Source organism: Leiobunum rupestre, chromosome 1 (genome assembly GCF_980474605.1).
Source record: "Leiobunum rupestre chromosome 1, qqLeiRupe1.1.hap1, whole genome shotgun sequence".
NCBI lineage: Eukaryota > Metazoa > Arthropoda > Arachnida > Opiliones > Sclerosomatidae > Leiobunum > Leiobunum rupestre.
This window is the reverse complement of record NC_143384.1, coordinates 16,186,665-16,213,536: the sequence shown is the minus strand read 5'-3', so window position 1 is coordinate 16,213,536 and position 26,872 is coordinate 16,186,665. Positions and strand designations below refer to the sequence as shown.

Here is a 26,872-nt window from a genome sequence, read left to right as displayed (position 1 = left end):
ATCGCCATTGCGTGATAGGCGGTAAAAATATCGTGATTTCACAACGCTGTAAATGAAATACGCTATCTTTTTGGGTTGTTGCAAATTAATGAATTATAAGGTGGAAATAAATCGTAAAATGCTTCCGGGTTTTTGAAGTAACAATTGTTACCGAATCTCCAGAAAAACCTATCGATTTAGGGGTTAATATTTTCCTTTTTTTTTTGCTCTTTAAGTACTTGAGGTTGAACCCTACCCTGTGAATATCTTCTTTAGTTAACGATGCGCGGAAATTAGTTCCGGGTAACGGAAGTTACAGCTTCCGTTTTAAAATTATTTCAAGAATTTTAACTAAAAAGCAAAAATAACAAAATAAAATGTTTCCTGTAGTAATATTAGCATATATTGTTTGTGTTACAAATTCATATTTACAAAATACAAGTGCAATTCTTCAAAAGAATGCTTCACTTTTAAAAAAAAAACATGACAGTTTCTAAATATGCCCACCATCTTAAGTCCAAGATGGCGGCCAATTTTATGTTTAGAAAAGGCAATTATTAATTTCATAAATACCAATTTTGAAAACATTAACAGTTATTAATTAATTAGATTGATCAAAAAATATGGGGTAGGTACATTTGTTCGAACGGTGGAACAAATGTTCGAATTTCATTCGTCCGAACGGCCGAAATAAAAAATGTTTCAATTGTTCGAATTGGACAACTTGTTTGTTTCATTCGTCCGAATCGGTAGCATCACTTGTCCGAATTCTGTCGCTAAATTAGTATTTCTTATTGCTGTTTTTTTGGTCCGGATGTTTTTTAGTGCAAGAATTAAAAATAAAAACTACATTGTAAATATCGTTGTTTGTTCAAGTTGTTTTTTCTTACTTGCTGCTATATCTATATATTGTAAATTTTACTTCATATTCGTATTAATATCGATCAATGTTGTGGATATTTTAGGTTAGGTTAGGTTAGGTTAGGTTCACGTTAATGTTACTATTTTCTTATATTAACAATATTTAAAAAAAACGGACAAACGATTATTCGAACAAATGAAATTCGCCAGTAAAGTTAACATAAATTGAACGACTAAATCAACAACAAAAGTTGTGATAAATTTTCCAGGCAAATGAAATACGTTTTCGGACATACGATCCTGTTTTCCGGCATTCGGACAAATGATCATTCGGACATTTGTACCACCGTTCGGACGAATGAAATTCGAACAAATGTACCCAAATCAAAAATATATATAATGCAGTTTTTCAGTAAAGTGGCTGCCATATTGGATTCAAAATTTCGGATATTTTACGTTCAAAAACACTTATTTTTAAAGACAATTTTATAAAACATTAAAAGTACAGGAAACATGTTATTATCTTAATTACCTTTCTCGAAAAACATGTAATTATTTTCAGCGAAATGGCAGCCATATTGCATTCAAAATGGCGAACGTTTTACGTTCAAAAACACTTATTTATAAAGTCCAATTTAAAAACATTAAAAGTACAGGAAACATGTTATTATCTTAATTAACTTTCTCGATAAACATTATTTTCAGTGAAATGGCAGCCATATTGGATTTAAAATGGCGGGTTACAATATGTAAAACCATAAATTCCATGGAAATGAATAAAATATATTAAATAAATAAATAAAATAAGTAAAATGGTTGTTATCTAAAATGGGTGGTTGAAATATATCTCAGTTATTCACGTTATTAATAAATAAAATATACACGAAACGGCTTAAGGAAACTTCCAAAAAATATACCCCCAAAATGTTATGAATTTTACGGGTTTAAAAGGTGTGGATTTATCGCGGTTTTATTGGGCTAAAATATCGAAAAATATGTTTTTTCTAGGATACATTTGAAAGGAATCAAAATAACCTTTTGAGGGAGATCACGTCTTTATGATCAAAATACTCAAAGAAAAAAATATATTTTTTGTTAGTCTATAATATATTTAAACATTTCTCAGTAGGCTTTCCACCAATACCTTTAGAAAATTGTGAAAATATAGAATACAAAAATGAAACTGTAGGGTTTTATAAGACCCTTTCGAAAATTTAGGAAAATATTGGAACGAGTATGTATTTATTTTCCCAGTGTTACGCCTTAGTCGTGTTTCCTTCCCGCCCTAAGTAATAACAAGAATGTATTTATTTATATTTAGGAAGAATGATTATGTTGGGACAATCGCCGGGCACGTTGAACGCCTTTCCCCCGTCTCGCGCGGGGGGAAAGACAAAACGTCACCGGCGTTTGATTACCATCGCCTTAGGTGACGTAAATTTTAAGCAGCGAATGAAATACCGGGACTATTCGTTTTATTTTAAACGTAGGAGCGTACCGGGGGGACCAACGGGTGGATTGAGAGAAAGGCTAAAAACCGTCTCGACATAGACATTCTCCCTAGGTATAAATAAATACATTCTTGGTAATAATAATTATAATAAGTATACATTCTTGAAAATACATTAGGATCCCAATCAGGATGCTAGGGTGGTTCAGGGACTCTGAGGACAAAAAGGAAACTTTTAGGTATTTCCCTGGAAAGACCAACCAAAGACACACTATCAACTAGGAGCAGCCGACACACAAAAATCGCTTCGTTTTAGATAACTAGTTTTCAAAACCAGCGTGAGAAATCGCTTCGTGTTGGTTCGGGAAGCAACTCGTCCAAGTCGGTTCGCTTAGAATCGCTTTCAAAACGACCAGGCGAGGTAGTAACATTCCTCGTATTTTCAAAAATAATTGGAATTAAATACTAAATAATGTCAAATAATATTACTGTATGTATAGTAAACATGTTTAACTAATCGTTTTGGGCAGTAGCGTAGACCAGGAGGGGGGGGGGGTTCCGGGTCTAGACCCCCCGCTTGGGCCTACCTTTGACTGTACTAAATTTCCACCCCTTCTCGACCCCCTCTTAACATTCACATACTTCGACCCCCCCTTGATGAATGTCTGGCTACGCCACTGGTTTTTGGATACATTTTAGTATTTTCAAAAATTCTGGTCATAATTTGAAATGACATTAAGCCTTGGCTATAAGCGAACCGGATCTCTCACGTGTGAACCAAGAATAATCGTCGGCGGTCAAAACTGGCATTCAAACCTATCTAAACTGGGTTTTAAGCTTTAGTGTGACCGTGCGTAAATAGCCAAACGTGAATCGAAGGACTATCATAAGGTCCCCATAAGCAAAGGTCTAGGCCAAATTTTGGGCGATCACATACCCGTTATTAAGAGGTAGGTATTAAAAATCGGCACATCCTAGTGGCTACGTCCTCAACTTTGCATTTCTGAAATAAATTTCGCGGAATGCATTATGAATGCGCGCAAGCCGTGCCTGAATGATTTTAATCTTAGAACTACTAGCCACAATTTTATCGCTTTAAAATTTAAAATTTAAAATTAACACTTATCTTTGCAAAATGATTATTAAACCATTAGAAAACAATAATTGTCTTAGTATTTTACGAGGTATTTTATTAAGTTCAATAGTTCATTGATATTAAAAATTAGACTACTAATTAATTAAAAAAATAAAGTGAGATTGAGAAGATTAGATAGAGAGTAAATTGATGAAATCGTGATTATATTGATTAAATCGTGATTATATTGATTAAATCGTGATTATATTGATTAAATCGTGATTATATTGATTAAATCGTGATTATATTGATTAAATCGTGATTATATTGATTTACTCACGATTAAAATGATTTAATCGCTATTAAAATGATTTAATCGCTATTAAAATGATTTAATCGCTATTAAAATGATTTAATCGCTATTAAAATGATTTAATCGCTATTAAAATGATTTAATCGCTATTAAAAAGATTTAATCGCTATTAAAAAGATTTAATCGCTATTAAAATGATTTAATCGCTATTAAAATGATTTAATCATGATTAAATTTGTAATAATTTAATCATGAATATTAGGCCACTCTAAAGCTTAGTGATCTGCCCCTCGCCTTTAAATGAAATAAAATAAAAATATATCTTTAATGAAAATAATTAATGACGTAAGAATTTGGAAAGAATAAATAAAGAATTAGGTTTTCTCAAAGAAAATAATAAATTTTACCGTTGATACAATAACGGTAAAATGGCAAACGGAAGCGGAGGTTTAAAAATGACGGAAAGTGGTCAAATATTCCTTTGCCGCGGCTTCCTCAATTCTAAATCAGATTAGGAAAAGATACGAAAATACCTGAGGGAGGTTGGACGGAAATAATTACTTCCCTTGAAAGAAAGAGCGATTCTTTAATCCTCTTTTTGACCTAACTTTCCCCCCTCAGATTTCATCCGTTTTAGAAAAGGGATTATCGCGGAGTTTACATTTCTGTCAGCTTTAAGAAAAGGGCCTATTTAAAGCAAAATCTTCTACTTTCTTTTTATTGGAAAAAGGAAAGTTTAGCAACTTTTAAATTCTTCTCTAAAGGTTAAAGGGTGAAAAGGATCGCGAAAGACAGACAACTTTATCAAAGTATATAAGGCTCTTATTATTATAGCTTTAATTTATAATCCGCTACGTAATTAAATTAAAGTTTAATTGTTTTTATATCAACTATCATTAATCTACAACTCGAATGAATATACTAAAAACATAAAACTTTAAGGTGGGTTCAGATCAGGGTTGGCTGATTTAAATCGTACTTTAAAATCACGATTAACTATTATTTGTTAATTTGCTTTAAATCACTATTAATTATTATTTATTAATTTGTGTTAAATCACGATCAATAATTATTAGTTATTAATTTGTGTTAAATCATGATCAATTATTATTTATTAATTTGTGTTAAATCACGATCAATTATTATTTATTAATTTGTGTTAAATCACGATCAATAATTATTAGTTATTAATTTGTGTTAAATCATGATCAATTATTATTTATTAATTTGTGTTAAATCACGATCAATTATTATTTATTAATTTGTGTTAAATCACGATCAATTATTATTTATTAATTTATGTTAAATCACGATCAATTATTATTTATTAATTTGTGTTAAATCACGATCAATTATTATTTATTAATTTGTGTTAAATCACGATCAATTATTATTTATTAATTTGTGTTAAATCACGACCAATTATTATTTATTAATTTGTGTTAAATCACGATTAATTATTATTTATTAATTTGTGTTAAATCACGATCAATTATTGTTTATTAATTTGTATTAAGTCACGATGAATTATATTTAATTAATTTGAATTAAATAACTATTAATTATATTTAATTAATTTGTTTAAAATAACTATTAATTATATTTCATTATTTTGTTTAAAATAACTATTAATTATATTTCATTATTTTGTTTTAAATAACTATTAATTATATTTAATTAATTTGTTTTAATTATTTATATTTAAATAAATTTATATTAATTTTGTGGTTGCATTAGCTATACAAGAAAAATGGCCACCAGGGTTTGCTAATTTAAATGCTAGTTTAAATCGTGACTTAAATAAAATTAATAATTTATAATTCATGATTTTAAAGTTGTCAACAAGTTAGAAACAAGTTTGCTGTAATTTATAAAAAATACGTAAATAAATAAATTGAGTGAAATTAAAAATCTATTAAGTTAATTATAAAATAAAATAAATAAATAAATGTTTCAAACAACAATAGGAAAAATAGGTGAAAGCAACTGAATAAAAAAATTTCATATTAATACCAACATTTTCTTCGTAAGGAAGCCCAACCCAAGGGAAATCATATTCTCGAAACAAGTACGTAGAAATGTCCACGCCAGCTCTCCTAGCGAGATAATCGGGAAACGTTTCCACCCAAAAATACAAAGAACGTGCGGAAAAACTTTAGATGTTCAGTTAAAGCAGAAAACTATATATATATATATATATTCCTTGTAAAAGCAGATATTTAAGTGGTTTAGAAATAGCACAGAGGGTAAGCTAACTTCTAATTGAGATAAGGCTTAATGTCAACTACGAGCTATCAATCACGCCCATATCTATGGGAATCATAGATTTCCTTAGACATTCCTAGTGTTTACATGTATAGTTTGCTGTTTAAATATATTACGCCATAGTCTTCCTTAGACATTTCTAGTGTTTACATTTATAGTTTCCTGTTTAAATATATTAAGCCATAGTCTTCCTTAGATATTCCTAGTGTTTACATATATAGATTCCTTTTTAATGATATTAAGCCATATTCTTCCTTAAACATTCCTAGTGTTTACATATATAAATTCCTGTTTAATGATATTAAGCCATAGTCTTCTTTAGACATTCCTAGTGTTTACATATATAGATTCCTGTTTATTGATATTAAGCCATAGTCTTCCTTACACATTCCTAGTGTTAAAGATATTACACTTAACGTCGTTTCCTTATTATATCGCCCACGTGTTTCACATTTGGGTGGTAATATCTCCAATATCGGAAACAGTGGCGCTAAAATCGGCGCTGCTCTAAATGAACCCAGAGCGCAATCTCAAATTCTAGTCCAGTAGTTTATTTGTCTAAGGTCGATACTCCCGCCGACTTTGGCAACAAAATCGTGAAATTTAAAAACGCAGTGGTATGTGAAAACAAAATGGTGGCTCCATCTTTCGGGTCATTGGTGAAGTAATGAATATTTCGTCGAAAAGCATCCAATTATGAAACATTACACATGCCCGCAATCTTACATAAAGGAAATGGACGAGGGGGGAGCCAAAGGGGGGAAGGAAGGTTTGCAAAGATTGCATTTTGAATACGTCCAGGATTTAATTTAGCTTCTCTATCCCAATAAAGGGCAGATATATTTAACTAACTCCACCCCCAACTCCCAAATGCGGGGGCTTTTGGAAAATGAGGCCTGGAGGTTGTTGGGGGGGGGGGGGGGGGGGGGAGGGGGCGCAACCCCCGAAACGAAGCCAGCGTCTCATTAAATGAATCTTTTGAAACCATTTTGAGGTTAAAGTTCATTGAAAACTGCCATGAATAAGAACCCTAATTACTCTTTCCTTATTACACCGCGTGCATCTCCAGCCCATTTCTCGGTCGTCTTTTCACACGCGGCCAACTTTGATTACGCGCTATAGCGCCTCCGCAGTGGCTAATCCAAGTTGGCCGGGTTGAAAGAACATCTCTTTGATATTATACCCGTACTAGGCAGAAAGGCAAAATATTTAGAGTTGCTAACTATAATATACGTCAACCAAATATAATCATTATGATGAAGTAACTAAGAAGTGTGAAAATATTAAATATTGCCACCATGAAGTTCTACTCCTCAAACTCAGGTAATTTACTGGCGCCCTCTAGTACCTACATTTCCAAACAGTCGAAGAAAATGAAGTCTATAAATTATTATATATTTATTGTTATTATCATTATTTTTAAAATTAAAAATTGTTATACTTTTGATCTTTCCATTTTGAAATTTTCTATCAGAGCGATTGAAAAATATCCCACTTTTGCATTGTCTAGATGGCGCTACATACATATATTTAGGGTGTTTCGATTTTGAGATGTATAACATCATGTCAGCAGGAGACGATGCTATCGCACATAGTTCTTAGTAACTTCTACGCGTTCTTGGTGCTACCTACATATTATCTGTTTTAAATTAAATTAAAGAAAACAAATACTTAGTGTTTGAAAATAAGTCGATCTCACCTCGTCATGGCAACTAGCGCGTGAGAGCCAGTAACGTGGCGTCTTTCCTAGGTTAATTGATGAATTATTAATTAACAAAGCTTTCTTGTGTTCTAGAAAGGGTGGTTCAGCAAAGATTCTAGAGATGGCGGTAGTGTAGATCAATCCTGAAGTATAATATGATCAGTTGAAACGGATTATCGCTTTGAAGAACAAATCATACAGTAAATAAAAATTTTTCGTTGAGAATGTCTCACATTTGACAAGGTAGCGGTAACGCCATTAGAGGTCGATCTTCGAATTCCCCAAATCTAACCAGATGGCTCCAACAGTCTGAATCACTGAAATTTTAAATTATCCAAAAAACAGCGAAAATAAGAATATTTGTATGCCGAATTTTCCTCAAGTTCAACTTTTGTTCAGTGTTAATATAAAATATCACTTAAAGGGAGTATAACGCTAGCAAGGAAGGTCCAATGTCACTAAATACTCACACGAGGCGTGACCATTGAGTTGGGAATAAATAGAGGTACACCCAAATCTGGCTGGCGCGGGACCAATTTCTTTCAATAAGGAAACTTTATCAACTTTATCGTTCTACCGTGGCGACATCTGTCTCTAGGGGTGGCCACGATAAGGCAATTGAATTTTTGCGCGAATCTGACGCGAAATTGAAATGTATGATTTCTCCTAACAAACAAACCTTTCAAGTGGTTTCAAAATAATTTTATTCTGTCAACACGATCCTTTTTAACACAAGTTACGGTGAGTTAGCTAATAATTATTTATTTTTAGCCATATAACTTTACAAAATATAGATGGCGCTACCGCCTATTTATAAAGATGAATTTCGTACAGTCTTCTCAGAACAGGTCCGGCGTAACCATGGCCACCGAAATCGTAATTGTAATTCTAGAAGTATTATTCCCAATTCAATGGGCGTGAAAATCGAAAAAAAATTTACAATACAATTTATTTATTTATGTATAAAATACAAAATTGGGAGATATATAGATTTTTCTACTACATTCTAGACTGTCGCGCCACCAGCGAGTTATGTTGGAAGCTTGACTTTCCATTATTTAGTTTTATTTCCTTTAAAATAATGTTAAAAGTTTTTTTCATCTAGTAAATCCGTATTTATTCCTTTCCCGCCAAAAGTTGAAAATGCCGCCATCTAGTGTAAATAAAAGCAATAAAATAGAAACCTCTAATGGCTTCGCTCTAAGTGTTGGTTTCCCTGTATGCGTATGTTGAATCGGTATATAGCGTAATAATTTGAATAAGTAAATTGATGTAACTCGAGCTTTAGACTTTATTATTATAGAACCATTAGGGTTTGGTTAAATTACCCACTTACGTCCCTAATTGTTTTGCCGGGTAATATTTTTCCCACTTACGTTATTGGATATGAGTTTCTGGTATATATGGTCGGTAAAATAAAGAAAGTATTTACTTATACTTAGGGAGAATAATTAACTCGAGACCGTTGTTAGTGTTGCTTCCAATCCCCCCCACACGCAGAGAGTAAGCACCTCCCCCTGAAACAAACTCCAATCAGCCCGATGTAATAATCAGCCAGGCTAATACCCTAGGCATCACCTTAGACCTAAGTCATCAAGCGACTTTTAAAGCCATTAATTCAGGTGGCCGGGTTACAATGCGTAGGAGGGTGGTGGCAACAGGGACGGATTAAGGGGGGGGGGCAATGGGGCATTGGCCCCCGGGCGCAGAGCTAATAGGGGCGCACCAAATTATAAAGTTGTATGGTCGGTTCAAGGGGGATGCAAATCGGATAAATGTTGGAAATGTTTTCCGGGCTCGAAGAGGGTCTGTGCCAATCGAAAGGGTCTTGGTTTTGTAGGGGCGCTTTTGGAGATTTTGCCCCGGGCCAAATGTCTGCTTAATCCGGCCCTGGGTGGCAACTGACAAACCCTTCACGCTACGCGAGCCAACAGCTCACTACACTAACTATTACCGTTAACCTCGACAAGTTTTTATGACGTCTGAGCACGCCGGTGACGTTTTTCCATAACCTACTCGTGCCGGGGGAAAATTCCACCACGATGGCCGAGGATAGAATCAAATTAGTCATCCTCCTTAAGTTGAAATAAATCCATCCTTGGTTTTGAAAATCACGAATTAGAAGGATTTTCCGCAAACAGATCTGAGAAAGAGAATCGTTTCCATAGGGAGAAGAATATTTTCTTATCGGCGCACCGCAGATTTAATTGGTCACGTAAATATAGTCCCGGATATATTTGGACTCCTTTACTTTGCCGGGTTTGGCCAGTGGTCAGTCTAGCGCGCCTGGATCCTATTTATTCTATCCTCAAAGGAATTTATTTTATTTATTTTTTACGTACACCAGCTTATTTTATTTGGCGAGAAAGAAAGAAAATATACCCAAACTTGCTACTCAGCGCACTTTCACCTCATTTAGGTCATCTTGACCTGGCTAGAGTGGACTGTGGTCTTCCCCATCATCGTAGAGGGTTAGGAGCCACTCCGGAACACGAGGAATCCCCCTTGAAACAAGATAAACACAGGCGTTTGTAGCTACGTATAAGCGTCACCGCAGTTTAACCTCTGGGACTGGATACCAACGTCAATGATATTAAATGGACGTGTCACTCTATCCCCCCCCCCTTTGGAGCTTGCCGTTCGTCGCCACTCCGTACACGTACGATTCGCGGGAGTTTTATTAAGAGAAGGTGTTGACGTTTTGGAGTCGCGGGACGCGGTTTAGCCTGGACGTGACTCCAAAAATGGAGTTATCCGTGACGGCAGAAAACTTGGTAAAGTGAATAATATTAAGTGCTATTTGGATAGCCTCCTACTCCCACCATGCGAGTGCACCTTCTCCCTCGAACATCGTGTTTTCTACGGGTAGATGTCGTTATATAAAGAACATCCTATGTCACGTGACGCCGTTTGAGCACTAGCGTCAGGTGTTGTCATGGATACCGATCCGGACTGACCGCGGTCACGTGGTTGAATATTTTTCTTACAGTTTTTCTAAGATGCAATATTACAGTGACGTAAACGTTAAACGGGTTAAAATAGGTTAAAAGTGACTAGCCGTACGCATTAAAACAAATAGTAAAAATTTAAAGAGCACTGTTTACGTAGTGAAATGTAAAATACTAAAATTCGATAATTTCACTAACAAGGAGACGAGCCGTGGTCTAACGCATCGATTTTGTTCAAACTCGGGGGTTTGGTAGACCTTCGTGTAACTTAACCATTTTGCCATGGCAACCAAAAATGTTTTGGACAACACAAAACGGAAATTTTACCATTGAATATAACAGCGGACCAATTTTAAGGGCACCCCCCTGTAAAAATGATAATCAATTTCGAACTTTTTCATTATTTTTTTATTTATATTTTCTATTTTTAGCATTTTCAAAAAATTTAATTTTTTACAGGGGGTACCCTTAAAATTGGTCAGATTCCCATCTTATATTCAATGGGAAAATATCAATTTTTGTGTTGTGAAAAAAATATTTGGTTGCCATGGCAAAACGGTTGTCTAAGGAGACATTTCCTTTCAGAGTTTTTCAAGAAACATGAAGGTCTACCAAACCCCCGAGTCTGAACAAAATTGGTGCGTTACACCTCGGGTCGTCTCCTTGTAAGTAACAATGGTCTTTAAATTTTTATTATCAGTTACATATATTTTATATTTTTGTTTAATTTAAGCCCAGTTCACATTATACAATTAATTGGTCCACTTAAATGTATCCAACTAATTGTAAGCAAGAAAATTGTACAGTGTGAACAGACAAATTGTAACAATTGTCCCCACTTTTTCTGTTCACACTATACAATTTTCTTACTTACAATTAGTTGGATACATTTAAGTGGCCCAATTAATTGTATAGTGTGAACTGGGCTTTAGTCTAGACTTTCATTTTCGTAATATTTCTATAAAATTGAATCGGAATATCGCGGTTAGTTTATTTGTAAATAGAGAGGTTAAGCAGGACGCTCCAGAAGTTTGAACGACAACATCGCGAGTATCTAGACGTTCGTGAAATTAAATTCTTTAAAATCAATTCAGTGTGCTTTCATGCTAAAGAAAACATTTTCAGTTAAAATAGAATTTTAACAAATTTTAGAAATTTTTGCTAAGCCCGGGTACATGACATAAATAAAACTTCTGTAACCAATACTAAAACACGCCTTTTGGATGACTGTGAGTATTGTCTAAAGACCAACATTTGTATTCGTGTACCCTGTTTTACTTAAAATGTGTCTTCGTAGTTCGATTTAGCCTGTATTATCACGATTGCTAAAACGCATGTTTATAGAATCTCTCGATTTGTTGAGCGGGTAAATTGTAATATTCAGTATTTTCAATTAAAAACTATAGTTATTATAATACGTGTCACATTAACTCGACAGAAATATATCAAGTTATAAAAGGTTCCGACTCGGAAGTATAAACGCAAAACCAAAACCGTGGATAATAAATAATTGTAGAGGCTAACGGTGATAGTGAGTGTACGGAGCTGTTGGCTCGCGTGGCATGAAAGGCTTGCCACCACCCTCCTACGCATTGTAACCCGGCCACCTGAAATAATGATTTTAAAAGTCGCTTGATGACTTGTGCCCGAGGGGCAGGTCACTTCCTTGATTAACGACGCACCCCTACAAAGATTAAATCCAATTTAACCGTGATTATTTTGCTTAAATTCGATTTAATCACGATTATGTTGATTACATCACTTTAAATCATGTTTAAATGATTAAATCGGATTTAAATGATTACATCGGATTTAAATGATTAAATCGGATTTAAATGGTTAAATCGGATTTAAATGGTTAAATCGGATTTAAATGGTTAAATCGGATTTAAATGATTAAATTGGATTTAAATGATTAAATTGGATTTAAATGATTAAATCGGATTTAAATGATTAAATCGGATTTAAATGATTATATCGGATTTAAATGATTAAATCGGATTTAAATGATTAAATCGGATTTAAATGATTACATCGGATTTAAATGATTACATCGGATTTAAATGATTACATCGGATTTAAATGATTAAATCGGATTTAAATGATTAAATCGGATTTAAATGATTAAATCGGATTTAAATGATTAAATCGGATTTAAATGATTAAATCGGATTTAAATGATTAAATCGGATTTAAATGATTAAATCGGATTTAAATGATTAAATCGGATTTAAATGATTAAATCGGATTTAAATGATTAAATCGGATTTAAATGATTAAATCGGATTTAAATGATTAAATCGGATTTAAATGATTAAATCGGATTTAAATGATTAAATCGGATTTAAATGATTAAATCGGATTTAAATGATTAAATCGGATTTAAATGATTAAATCGGATTTAAATGATTAAATCATGATTAAAAAGATTAGATCATGTTTAAAAAGATTAGATCATGATTAAAAAGATTAGATCATGATTAAAAAGATTAGATCATGAATAAAAAGATTAGATCATGATTAAAAAGATTAGATCATGATTAAAAAGATTAGATCATGATTAAAAAGATTAGATCATGATTAGAATGCTTAAATCACATTTAATCATGGTTCGAATGTTTACATCTAATTTAATCATGATTGAATGATTAAATATGATTGAAATGATAAAATCTGATTAAAATGATTAAATCCTGAATAAAATGATTAAATCCTGAATAAAAAGATTAGATCATGATTTGAATGATTAAATAACGTTTAAATTGTGATTAGATTGATTAAATCGTGATTAGATTGATTAAATCGTGATTAGATTTTATAATCTCGATTTAATTTTTTAATCTTGATCACCCTGATTTAATCACGATTATCCTGATTAAATCATTTTACTATGATTAAAACGCACCCAAAATGGAAGTGACCTGCCCCTCGCTTCTTTGCCAGATCGGAAATCGGAAATTATCGTATCTAGGCCAAAAGATTATCGATTTTCCTGGAAAATTATCGCACATTTCTTTTTGGCGCTAAATTTGAATTCATACATAAATGCGTAGAATTTAGATGATTTTTTTGAAAGCACTACAGGAGTTTTATTTCAGGGAAATAAACAAAATATGCATATGATCATTATTAACTGAACTTAATATGTTAAAAAATGTATTAAAAAAATGGGGTAACAGCTAGGAGTAATAAACTCACCCTCAGGACTACGCAGTACGTTCGGCAGAAAATGTATATCATTCATTTTTAAGTAGAAATCGTTAGTAAGTTTTTCAAAAAATCAAAAAATTATTGTACGTTGAGGCAGAATTTTCGAAAAAATGGATACGATATTGTACGCCATGAAAATTATAGTACGCCCAAAAAATTTCGATGAAACTATCTAGTGTTGTAAGTCGGAAAATTTTCCATATTTTCCGAAAAAAATAAAAAAGCTTTCATTCCATGATTAGTCTAATATATTGTTTGCAAATTTAAATAAAGCGGCATTTTCGCCTCATTTTTTATAATCTAAAAGTAAAACTAGACTAGTTTAAACTGATTAACAATGTAACACTATTAATGTTTTGTAGTATGTTTACTGATATTAGACATTTTATATCGATAAAAAGTTTAAAACATTAAAAAAATTAGTTTATGTTTCAATTTTTAATTTTCCGATTTCCGTAAAATTTTCCGCATTTTATTTTTCCGGAAAATTAACACCACTAAAACTATCGCACTGTGCGATAAATATCGTACGTCTGGCAACGCTGTCGTTCAAACTGCTAGAAGGCTCTGCTTCACCTCTCTAATGTTGTCGAACGTTCAAATTTTTTAAATCTTCGTCGTCGTACCTACTTTACCCAACGCGTGATAATGGTAAATTAATACCTAATACTTCTTTCACTCTCCTTTAAAACAGGATATTACCACAAAGAAACGAAGATGAGGAAGTGCAAGGTTGGGGGTTAAAAACACGCGGGTCACTTCCGCCTTCCGTTCGTAGCCCCCCCCCCACCAACCCCACTTCGTTAAACGTCACCATGGTGACCGATTTAAGCGCAAAGTCGAAAATACACTATAAAACGTATAAGGGCTAGTTATAGAAAACGAAGTCGTGTCTCTGACCACAAACGACAAGACAGTTTTAAAACGACATAAGATCAACCTGGTCCCAACAGTCACGTAATAGCTACCCATTTAAGGTAGAATATAAGGGTATTTTACCGAGATAACCCGGTAGTTAAGGGAAAGGTAGCCGAGGCTTAACACACGCTGCCAATATAAACTAGAGGCAAAAATACGAGAACGGATTCTCCAGAGTTTGACGACAGAGGATATTTTAAATTGGATTCAGAGTCCAACGACGCCCGTCCCCAAACTCACTCCTGCTTCAGGAAATTGCCGCGAGGGGGCTGCACATTCGGATTACGTATAAACACTGGTTATAGACAGAGACACAGAGACACAGAGAAGCGGCAAACATCCCTATTTCTGGCCAGTTCTTACCAGTTCCAAATTTCCAATATAGTTCAAGTAGAACCGAACTGACAAAGGGTTTTTAATTAAAATAAGAATGAAGAAATTAACGCAAATTTTATATTAAATCTCTTTTTTAGCTGTATACTCTATGCTAAAAAATTAAAGAAAATTTTATACTAAATTTAATTTTTAATTAGCTTTATTTTTTTATTACGTTAGTTGGATTAAAGTAAAAACTGAAATATTTATTATTAAATCTAATTTTAGCCATATTCTCTATTTCATTAGCTTGATTAAGAAGAAAGAAACTAAAAATTAAAGAAAATTTTATTTTAAATTTAATTTTTAATTAGTTTTATTTTTTGTTACGTTAGCTGGATTAAAATCAAAACAGAAAAATTTAATATTAAATCTATTTTAGCCATATTTTCTAATACGTTAGCTTGATTAAGAAGAAAGAAACTATAATATTAAAGAAAATTTTATATTAAATTTAATTTTTAATTAGCTTTAGTTTTTGTTACGTTAGCTGGATTGAAGTAAAAACAAAAAAATATATTACATTTATTTTTAGCCATATTCTCTATTACGTTAGCTTGATTAAGAAGAAATAAACTAAAATATTAAAGAAAATTGTATAATAAATATATTTTAAATTAGCTACATTCTAAACAGAAAAATTTACGCAAATTTTATATTAATATAAAGTTATTTTTAGCTATATTATCTCTTGCGTTAGCTAGATTAAAAATTGAAACTGAAAAATTTAATTCAAGTTTTATATTAAATTTGTTTTTAATTAGATACAGTCTAGTTTACGATATAATATAATATAATGAACTGCTCGTGTTTCTCGGAAGCACGTTTCCAAATAGAATGCACGAAATTTGATATTTTAAAAAGCTCATTAGTTAATTTATTAGCATTTTTAAAAACTTTTCTCGACGCTCAAAAAAGAATTTACGAAATAAAGATCTGAGACCCGAGATAAACTTTGACGCGAAAGAAAAACGCCGAATGAGCACGTTCGACTAATAATAGAAAAGTCGAGAAAAAAGTTTTTTTTTCCCAAATGCCAGCTCTCATAGATGGCGCTTCTAATTTTAAACAAGACGAAGAAACGAAAGAAAGGTGGCTTGACAGAAATCGTCGAGAATCAAATAAGATCTTTATCAAAAAGGTTTCTGGTAAATACCAGTTTATCGAGGATAATATAATACACAAATTGCTTATAGGGAAACAAACATTTATTGTGAAGCCCTTAGAGGTTTGATTGTAATGCTTTTTTTGATACCAGATGGCGTTTGGTAATGAGGTGAATAAAAACTGATTTATTAAAAAAAACTACTTCTAACACTTTTTTAAGCTATATTTTATGTTTTGGAATGCACGGCTACGCCTCCAAAATTTTGGGAAATCTAACTTTAAAAAAAAGATAATAACAAAACTATAAACCAAAGTTAAACTCGACATAAAAAAGAAACACGAATAAAATAATAATTTTCTCGGTTTTTAGATAATTTAAAATTTCTACGTTTGGCGCCATCTAGTGAGACTTGTGGTGTTTAAAACTTCACCTACAATGGCATTACGCCTGTGAAAGAAGCTTTTCCCACTAGTCAAATGCCTATCCGTCTATTTAATAGAAATAGTCAGAAATTTGTAGCTTTTAATGGGGGTATTATTTAAGGATAATGAGCTGCTAAAGCTACTGTACCTCAAACAAAGGAAACGTTAATTTAATAAGCAAAAGAGGGTTAACTATCGTCGGTAACGCGCTAAGTAGTAATAGTAGAGATTGGTAAACCTAAACGATAAAGATCCTAATTACAGAATACATAAATTTCTAACCCTTTAAGTTAACTTCGGTGATGGTCACCGTTAATACGCAGACGGTTTTAAGCTGTTTCATAAATAGAAACGATGGAGGTATTTTGGTCAAGTAATATTGGTTAGTACGCGTCCAATCCTCGGTTGGCCAAACAACACGTACGAGTAGTGGAGTAGTGGTTGGAAGGGCCAGAAACGTTGTAATAACTCCATCATAATAATCCTTATAGTAGATAAAGGCGCGACAAGGCGGCCACCGGCATAATCAAAGGCGCAGACCATCGTCAAGTTCAAAGGAAGTCATGGGCAATACACAAAACTCGACAATCTGACCAAACAAATACGTAATTTTTCCTTACAAATTTCATCAATGTAAATCTGGCAGTCTGGAACCCATGTTGGCTCTTACAAAACCGATTGACGTTATTTTGTTTTGACCATGGACTATTTATTTTGAGGGATTCGCATATCGTCATGTTGTTTTGAGCATGGAGTAATTATCTTGAGGGATTCGCATATCGTCATGTGGTTTTGAGCATGGACTATTTATTTTGAGGGATTCGCATATCGTCCTGTTGTTTTGAGCATGGAGTAATTAGTTTGAGGGATTCGCATATCGTCATGTTGTTTTGAGCATGGACTAACTATCTTGAGGGATTCGCATAACGTTATGTGGCTTTAAACGAGGACTAATTATCGGTAGGAGATTCGCATAACGTCATTTGGTTTTGAGCATGGACTAGTTACTTAGAGGGATTAGCACAACGTCATGTGATTTTGAGCATGAACTAATTATCTATAAAGATTTTGTTTTGAACACTATGGATTCGATGCTTTGACTTACACAAGTGCACGAAATTATATGAAATCAGGATATCAAGGAATATTTCATTGAATTTCGAGTAGCTAAAATGGACTACAAATTGATTTGAAAATTAGGGATATAATTTCAAATCCCCAAATTTGTATCCCGATATATCATGATCATAATAGATGATAGTTTAGGCTGCAAATGGTTTAGCAGAATCAAATCTGAAAAAATTATAATTTCATTATAATTAAAATAAAGTAGCACCAGCACCCTCGGCCAAGATAGATGCACACGGATTTCACAATGGGTAGTACAAATAAAAACTTCGATTGAACTTTCGCCATAAAAGAAACAATAGACAGCGCTCCTAGTGGCAAAAAAACTTGAATTTCGTTGATCCTCCATCGAACACATAACTTTAAACTATCTTTAAACAAAATAGTGCGATACATTGACATACAATTTAGGCCACGCCTACCTTCAGTAGCGTAGCCAAATTTTTTTTATAAAAATAATTAAAAATTGTACATACAACCATATGACCTACGCCACTGCCTTCCTTAAAATCAGTGTAGGCTCGACGTGAAGTAACTCTTTTTTCAATAGATGTCACTAGCGTCGAAATCAAATAGGCGGTACTTAAAGGTACCCCTCCCCTTGGATGGTATGTAATTTGGTTAATAACATAAATTACAGCAATTATAAACAATATTTTACATGGGATATATAATTTAGTTTAAAACCCACTAAATATAATATAAATTCTCTAACTATAATACTCTTCAATGGCTCTCTGACGACGTTATCATTTGACTATTTTAAATTTTAGCTTCCTTTACCATTATTAGATGGCACCACGCTCTCAAATAATAAAGTAGCGTGTTTCGAAGAATCGGGTAGATTCATGGCCATCTCTAATAACTAGGGTCTTTTCATAATACAGGTGGCAATGGTAGAACCGACAATTGCTTTAAGTTAAAAGGTAATTTTTTATTTCCCGTTTTCAAGTAGACTGCATCACCGCCTAGCGGATTTGTACTGAAAAAAGAAACAACAAAACGGCCACGTGACCGATTCCATAAAGTACCCACTTCACAATACGAATTTGCGGTACTAGGTAAAAATAAGGCGAGGGAAATAAAAGTGCTAGTTGTCGGCTTGGCGCGCTCCTAGTGGGTGGAATTGGAAGCACCTACGGGTGCAATAAAACTAAAGGCAACACGGCCCCGCCAGTTATTACTCAAAATTTTTATCCGAAACATCACGCCGCGGCGTGGCGCTGGCGTAGCTAGGGCTGCCCGCAAATTTCAAACAACGCTATTCGGTCGCGGTACATTATAAAGAGGCAGCTCTCTTGTTTATGATACACCACGCGCTGTTGCAGCCACAGATATTAATAACATCAACAAGTATCTAGCAAAGACAACTGCGCGAGAGCCGCGGACGGGGATAAAATGCCGTCAGCGCCATCTAGCAGTCGTAAAATTACGCGGCACGCTGTAATACCGCGACGCACGTTGGGGGGCAGGGATAGAAACCACACCCCCCCCGTACATAACCCAGTCTGCGTTGTTTGCCACTAGGATTTTCCATCCAGAGACTAAAGTGCCTAAAATACGGGCAAAGGCTTAACGAAAAGCTCGTTTAAAGGCGGGGAGAGAATGAGGTATGAATGGATGGCCATAACCTTAGTTATCCTCTATTCTCACGAGGGGGCGTGGTTGAAACCGACGGATTTGGCATTTTGAAACGGCATATTTTCTCGTAGGATATCGACTTACTTTCGGTATAAGGATTTAAAAGTAGATTGAACTTTTCTCCAGGGGTCAAGGGTCATGGCGGGGTTAGAGCGCCCGCCCCCCGCGCAATGACCGGCTTGGACTGACTTGAATGTCAATTTGGGGGTTTTGGCCGAGACAAAAATTGTCGAGCGCCCCCATGTGGGGGTTTTCAAATCCCTCATTCGCTTTTATTCTATACTATATGACGCTATTTTTACGAGCTGAGGGGCAGGGGAGTTGTTTCTTTTCGTCACTGGAGGGCGCGCGCAATGTTTTACGTGACTGGCCATAAGCTACCGAGATGGTCCATGCAGGGATTATTGTTCGGGGAATTGGTTTGAGAGATAATCGAATTTAAATTGCACATTTATTGAAGTATATCCGGACTTTTAAAACCATTTTATTTGGGTTTAAGACTACGACAAAAGCCAACGAATGAGATATCAGCCCACATCCTCTAGATGGCGCTGCTGTACGTAATGACGAAATCAAGAACCTGTGGCGCTGTGTTCGTCTGTCGACTGAATGCTTGAAAAACTGACTTAAAACATGTTGACCGATATTTTTAATTAAATATTTAAAAATTTTACTATGCAACAGTGGTCTATATTTTTAACAGGAATCCCTACCTCTACTTGGAATGCTTATCCTGGCGTATCGCGTATGGTAAGATCACTCTGACGGCTTTGGCCCCACCTACGAGATAAAAAATCCCCTCTGCGCTTTACTATAATGTAAAGTAATGTAATGTAATACAAAGTAATACAATGTTATATACTATAATACAAAGTAATGTAATATAACATAATGTATTATACTCTAATACAATATAACATAATGTAATATACTCTAATACAATATAACATAATGTAATATACTCTAATACAATATAACATAATGTAATATACTCTATTACAATATAACATAATGTAATATACTGTATTTAAATAAATCATAATATAATATGCTGTAATACAATATAACATAATGTAATATACTGTAATACAATATAACATAATGTAATATCCTCTAATACAATAAAATATATTGAAAGTCAGATTAATTTAGTAATTTGGAATTGGTTTTCACTTTTGATGGTGGTTAAAATCATCACTTATAATGTAAGACGACTAAAGAACCACTTTGAAATATTTCAAAGCGATAAGTCTGTTACAAACACCCAATTATAAACTTTCTCAACGGATAACCGTATAAATTATTTGGAATTCCGGATATTCAACTCGCCCTTTAAACATTAACCTTAATTTACGTATTAGCGAACAACTATTTTTCCTTAAACAATGAATCTTTGAACATATTATTCAAGATGAGTACAGGTTTATATTTATCGGCGATTTTAACTGCACATAAAACCCGGAGTTAGAATCATGAATGTATTCAGGGTAGCAGAGAATGTGTAGCCGCAACTATCGCCTCTGTTTTCATGATTCCCGGAAGATATTATTGTGATTGTACCGCAGTGTCTTCCCCCTTACTGGCAGAAAAGGGGGAAATAACGCAAGGAAAGGTGGAGGGACGAGGCAGAAAGTGAGAATGGTTACAAAAGGAAAGGCGGAGGGGCGTGGTATAAAGAGGGGAAGGTTACGTGAGATAAACCTGAGGGGCGTGGAGAAAAGGGAGATAAATTACTCAAGGGAATGTAGAGGGGCGTGGCAAAAAGGGAGATAAATTACGTGAGGGACGGTAGAGGGGCGTGGCGAAAAGGGAGATAAATTACTCGAGGGAATGTAGAGGGGCGTGGCAAAAGGGAGATAAATTACGTGAGGAACGGTAGAGGGGCGTGGCGAAAAGGGAGTTAAATTACCCGAGGAAAGGCGGAGGGGCATGGTATAAAGAGGGGAAGGTTACGTGAGATAAACCTGAGGGGCGTGGCGAAAAGGGAGATAAATTACTCGAGGGAAGGTAGAGTGGCGTGGAGAAAAGGGAGATAAATTACTCAAGGGAAGGTGGAGGGGCGTGGCGAAAAGGGAGATAAATTACCCGAGGAAAGGCGGAGGGGCGTGGTATAAAGAGAGGAAGGTTACGTGAGATAAACCTGAGGGGCGTGGCGAAAAGGGAGATACATTACGTGAGGGACGGTAGATGGGCGTGGCTAAAAGGGAGATAAATTACTCAAGGGAAGGTGTAGGGGCGTGGCGAAAAGGGAGATAAATTACCCGAGGAAAGGCGGAGGGGCGTGGTATAAAGAGGGGAAGGTTACGTGAGATAAACCTGAGGGGCGTGGCGAAAAGGGAGATAAATTACTCGAGGGAAGGCGGAGGGGCGTGGTATAAAGAGAGGAAGGTTACGTGAGATAAACCTGAGGGGCGTGGGGAAAAGGGAGATAAATTACTCGAGGGAAGGTAGAGTGGCGTGGAGAAAAGGGAGATAAATTACTCAAGGGAAGGTGGAGGGGCGTGGCGAAAAGGGAGATAAATTACCCGAGGAAAGGCGGAGGGGCGTGGTATAAAGAGGGGAAGGTTACGTGAGATAAACCTGAGGGGCGTGGCGAAAAGGGAGATAAATTACTCGAGGGAAGGTAGAGTGGCGTGGAGAAAAGGGAGATAAATTACTCAAGGGAAGGTGGAGGGGCGTGGCGAAAAGGGAGATAAATTACCCGAGGAAAGGCGGAGGGGCGTGGTATAAAGAGGGGAAGGTTACGTGAGATAAACCTGGGGGGCGTGGAGAAAAGGGAGATAAATTACTCGAGGGAATGTCGAGGGGCGTGGCGAAAAGGGAGATAAATTACTCGAGGGAATGTCGAGGGGCGTGGAAAAAAGGGAGATAAATTACGCGAGGGACGGTAGAGGGGCGTGGCGAAAAGGGAGATAAATTACTCGAGGGAAGGTAGAGTGGCGTGGAGAAAAGGGAGATAAATTACTCGAGGGAAGGTAGAGTGGCGTGGAGAAAAGGGAGATAAATTACTTGAGGGAATGTAGAGGGGCGTGGAGAAAAGGGAGATAAATTAGGTGAGGGACGGTAGAGGGGCGTGGCGAAAAGGGAGATAAATTACTCGAGGGAATGTAGAGGGGCGTGGCAAAAAGGGAGATAAATTACGTGAGGGACGGTAGAGGGGCGTGGCGAAAAGGGAGATAAATTACTCAAGGGAAGGTGGAGGGGCGTGGCGAAAAGGGAGATAAATTACCCGAGGGAAGGTGTAGAGGTCGGGGACGGTTAATTATTATTCACGATTAAATTGATTTTTTTTGGGAAAGATATGTAAAAAAAGAAATTTAGTGGTTAATATTTCGGAAAATGATTAAAAAACATGTATTATTCGGAAAATTTGAGCTTTTTATCGAAAAAAAGGTCGTTTTTTCCGATTAATTTTACAAATTTATCAAAAAATTAATCGGATAATACAGAAATATAAATTATTTGATCAAAACGTTTTACGAATAATTTTGAGAGCTTTATCTATTGAATAAAAGTTAACCATCCCCGACCTCTAGGAAGGTGGAGGGGCGTGGCGAAAAGGGAAATAAATTACTCGAGGGAAGCCCGTGGATTTTATTCCAGGGAATCAAGATAAGAACAGGGCGCTGCTTGTATATTCTCTCTTCACCTCAATACATTCTTGATAGAATTTTAATACCGCTTGAAAAAATGTAATCTATTGGATGTCTACAGAAAATTAAGTTCAGTTGAATAGGCCATAATTGTGAGAAAGATGTTTCACGATAACGAGAAATCTATATCGGCTAGACAGAATTTACGTTCACCAAGTCTCTTAGGAATTTATTCGGACTATTTTTCAGTCATGATAGAATTGAATCTTTAGAGCGACACCTAGTGACAGCACGTAAAGGTACTAATAACTTCTACTCTTTTACATAATACCACAAGTAACATATAAACAATAATTATGACACTTACTATTGCTTTAATGCTAATTTTCTAACCGAACCTTTTATCGGCACTGATACTCTCTTCAAGCTGTGACTTGGACTCGCGACTTACCGTTTTGGAGACTACTTTTTGATAAAAAATTAAGCCTAATATCGGAGAGCACGTTCTGGAGTCGTGAGGGGCTTTGGCTTTGTTTGGAAGCCCGCGTGCGAATCACGCGTGATAAACAAAACATGAGCTCGTGACGCCGGGAAAAACGTTTTTAATTTTTATCATTTTAGCCTAATATTCCCCCTATCTATTGGAAACCAGATATTTTGGCTTAGCGGAAGCCTCGCATATTTTAGACACTAGATGGCTCTGTGCTGAGAAAATATCTTGATTACGCAATAACTATGAAAATAAGTTTGGTTGTAAATCTCGTTAATTGTCATACTTATCGTTATTATGTTACTTATGATAATACTTAATACATAATACATAATACATATATTATACATAGTATCAGGAGCAAGTAGGGGATAATATATAATGTAATATATAAAAAATATAAGATTATAAAACCCCAAAAGCTACAAAAGAAATTTAGCTTGTACAGTAAAAATGTCAATGGCCAAATAACCCCTACATCATTTAATAAAATTACCCTTGAACTATATCCACGTTTTGGCCATACATCACTTTAACCCAACTAACAAAATAATGAGTCTGGTTTTTGATGGCAAGTTGATATATTTGGTCATCTTTCTTTATCAATAGCAGCCCCAAAAAACCTCCGAGCGAAACCAAACAAGGCCTGGATAACAAAATGAAAGAAGAGGGACTAAATTCAATCGTCTATAGCCTCTTTTCTGACACTGGCATAAGGGGGCCGCCATTTATCAGCTCTTGTACCATCGACAGTGCGTTTTTAGACCAACAATGGCCTCGAACAACACCTGTAACGAGAAAAAAAAATAACGTAAAAATCTAGCAAATCCCGAAAGGTCTAAATCAAAACGTAAACCAAACCATACACTTCAATAGCTCAAAGGATAAAAAATGTGGTTAAGGTTGTATTTCAAAAATACAAAGTTAGAAATTCAAGTTCCAAAATAAATATACACTGAATCTCAGGGGCCTTAGAACCCCGAAAATTTTAAAGTTTAGATTCGAAAGAGAAATTTGAATGTTAAGGGACATAGTTACTATTTTTGGGACTTATTCGATTTGGCAGGTTTAAAAAAATTGTCCAACACAGAGGACTGAGTCAAGAAATGTATTTATTTAAATGAGTTTTTTAGCAAAGTACAGTAAGATTCTTCAGTCTTTAAACAACACAATGGCCAGGTTATTTAATATAAAACCAGAACTATATTATGTATCTCTTACGACAGAAGTATCGATTTCTTTGCATCGTGTACCGCCGAAGGCTCCCGATGATTTTTCAAAATAGGTTTACGGGAAAATACCTCTAAATCTATTCAATAGATTAGAGATATGGCTTATAAATATCCCTACGCTCTAATTCTATTCTACAAATATCCCTACGCTCTAATTCTATTCTATAAATATCCATACGCTCTAATTCTATTCTACAAATATCCCTACGCTCTAATTATATTCTATAAATATCCCTACGCTCTAATTATATTCTATAAATATCCCTACACTCTAATTATATTCTACAAATATCCCTACGCTATAATTCTATTCTATAGATATACCTACGTTCTAATTCTATTCTTTAAATATCTCTACGCTCTAATTCTATTCTATAGATATACCAACGCTATAATTCTATTCTTTAAATATCCTTACGTTGCCATAAAAATTATTTTCTGGTGGAGAAAGTTTAAGAATATTAAGTTTCTGGCACTGCTTTTAACATTGCGTTTCTACGAAATACGCGTCATCAACGTTTTAAAAGAAAGGCTGTGTCCGAAACCACGTTGAAGTTTCATGCGACGTTTCGAGAGGTTCCGTTAACCTTTACCCTTTTAAATTTCCTCTTTGACTGTTTGAATAACCTTATATACGTTTCAAAAGTAGCTGAAATAAAAGCCTTTTAATCTTTCCAGTCTACTTATTATATGTTCAGTGTGGAAAAAAGTCTGATTACAATTTGGTCGATATCATTTTTGCGCAAAGCTACACATGAGTTATTACGTGTTAACGTATTTTTAAAATGAAGCAACTAAAACTTTAATTAATAACAAAAGTTAAAATTAATCAGTAGGAATGTGTTTTATATCAACAGAGATAATGACTATATTGAGACGATCAGCTGACATCACGGTCTAGTTTTCCCCTTGTTACGTCAGAAGAGAGAGAAGGAACAAGATGTCACGGACATTTAAGTACACACAATCCCCCCGATGTTAAAGCTATATTTTAAATATTAAATTTTAATTTGATCAAATTTTCAATCATCTTGAATGAAATCAAGAGGAATTTTATCGAAAATGAATTTTTCAAGTTACCTGGTTTTGGAAATAAGGTAGCGAAACGCGAAAGAGTTAGATGGCGCCTGTAACAGTTCGTAACAAATTCAAATAAAACAATAGTGCGTACGCGGGTTGTGGGGTCCCGCGAAACAGCCAGAAATCTCACTTAAAATTCAAATTTCTTAATAGAACTGAAAATGTAGTTCAGAAATGATCAGTACTAACTAAAAATACAATATTCAACCAAGTCGATGCCCCAATTAAAAAATGTTGCCCCCTCAAATGAAATTTTTATTTTCCCCCACTTGCCCCCTCAATTTAATCCATTCCCCTTCAAAGAATATTATCTGGCACTTCATCTTTATTAGTTTTTTAAACTTCTATTCGTAGAAATTTTCCTTTTGGACCACAGCTTGTCTTTGTCTAAGGTTTAGATCGTTATTTATAGGTAACTATTTCTTAATAAAATACAAGTTGTAGAATGATCTGCTTCAGAAAACAAGTTTTTTTTCGTTGAACACCAAAAACATTTCACGGCGCCACTTATGTTAATTTTAGAAATTAGGTAACGAAAACAATGTACCCCCTCACAAAAAGCTATTGCCCCCTTAACGAAATTTGTCTAGCTACGGGCCTGGCTGCGAGGCGAAAATGCTAACTACATTCGGTGTAATAATGAAATAAAAATAGCCATTTCATTGGCGATCTCTATGCATTGTTTTCACCCCAAGAAAAGGTTAAAAGAAGAAATACGTTTTAGCCAATTTGATCTCAAATAAAAAGGTTTCGGTTTCTAGGCGATAGTAAAACCTTTATATTTTTTCTGTAACAATATTTACCAGAAGAAACGGTACGAAATGGCGAATTTGTTCGTTATTAATATTATTACAGTTGTTATTACCCGAGTGATATTGACCGAGCAGTTTATATACCTCCACTTCGGGTTCCGCAAACATAACGCTTATTTACCAAAGACCAACGGATAACGCGGACAACAAAATAACGCCAAGTCTCGATATTTGAAGCCTGACGATCCGAGTTAGACGTTTCATTGCCAAAGTATTATTTGCTAACTAAAAGAATAGAAAACAACGATATGCACTTTAAGTTTCAGATAA

The 26,872-nt window shown here is 34.7% G+C and overlaps 1 protein-coding gene across 1 annotated transcript in view; it reads left to right on the top strand.

The window, feature by feature from the left end:
- LOC149961193 (uncharacterized) overlaps positions 1-26,872 on the top strand; it is a 151,678-nt gene that overhangs the window by 13,023 nt on the left and 111,783 nt on the right. The window lies entirely within an intron of this gene.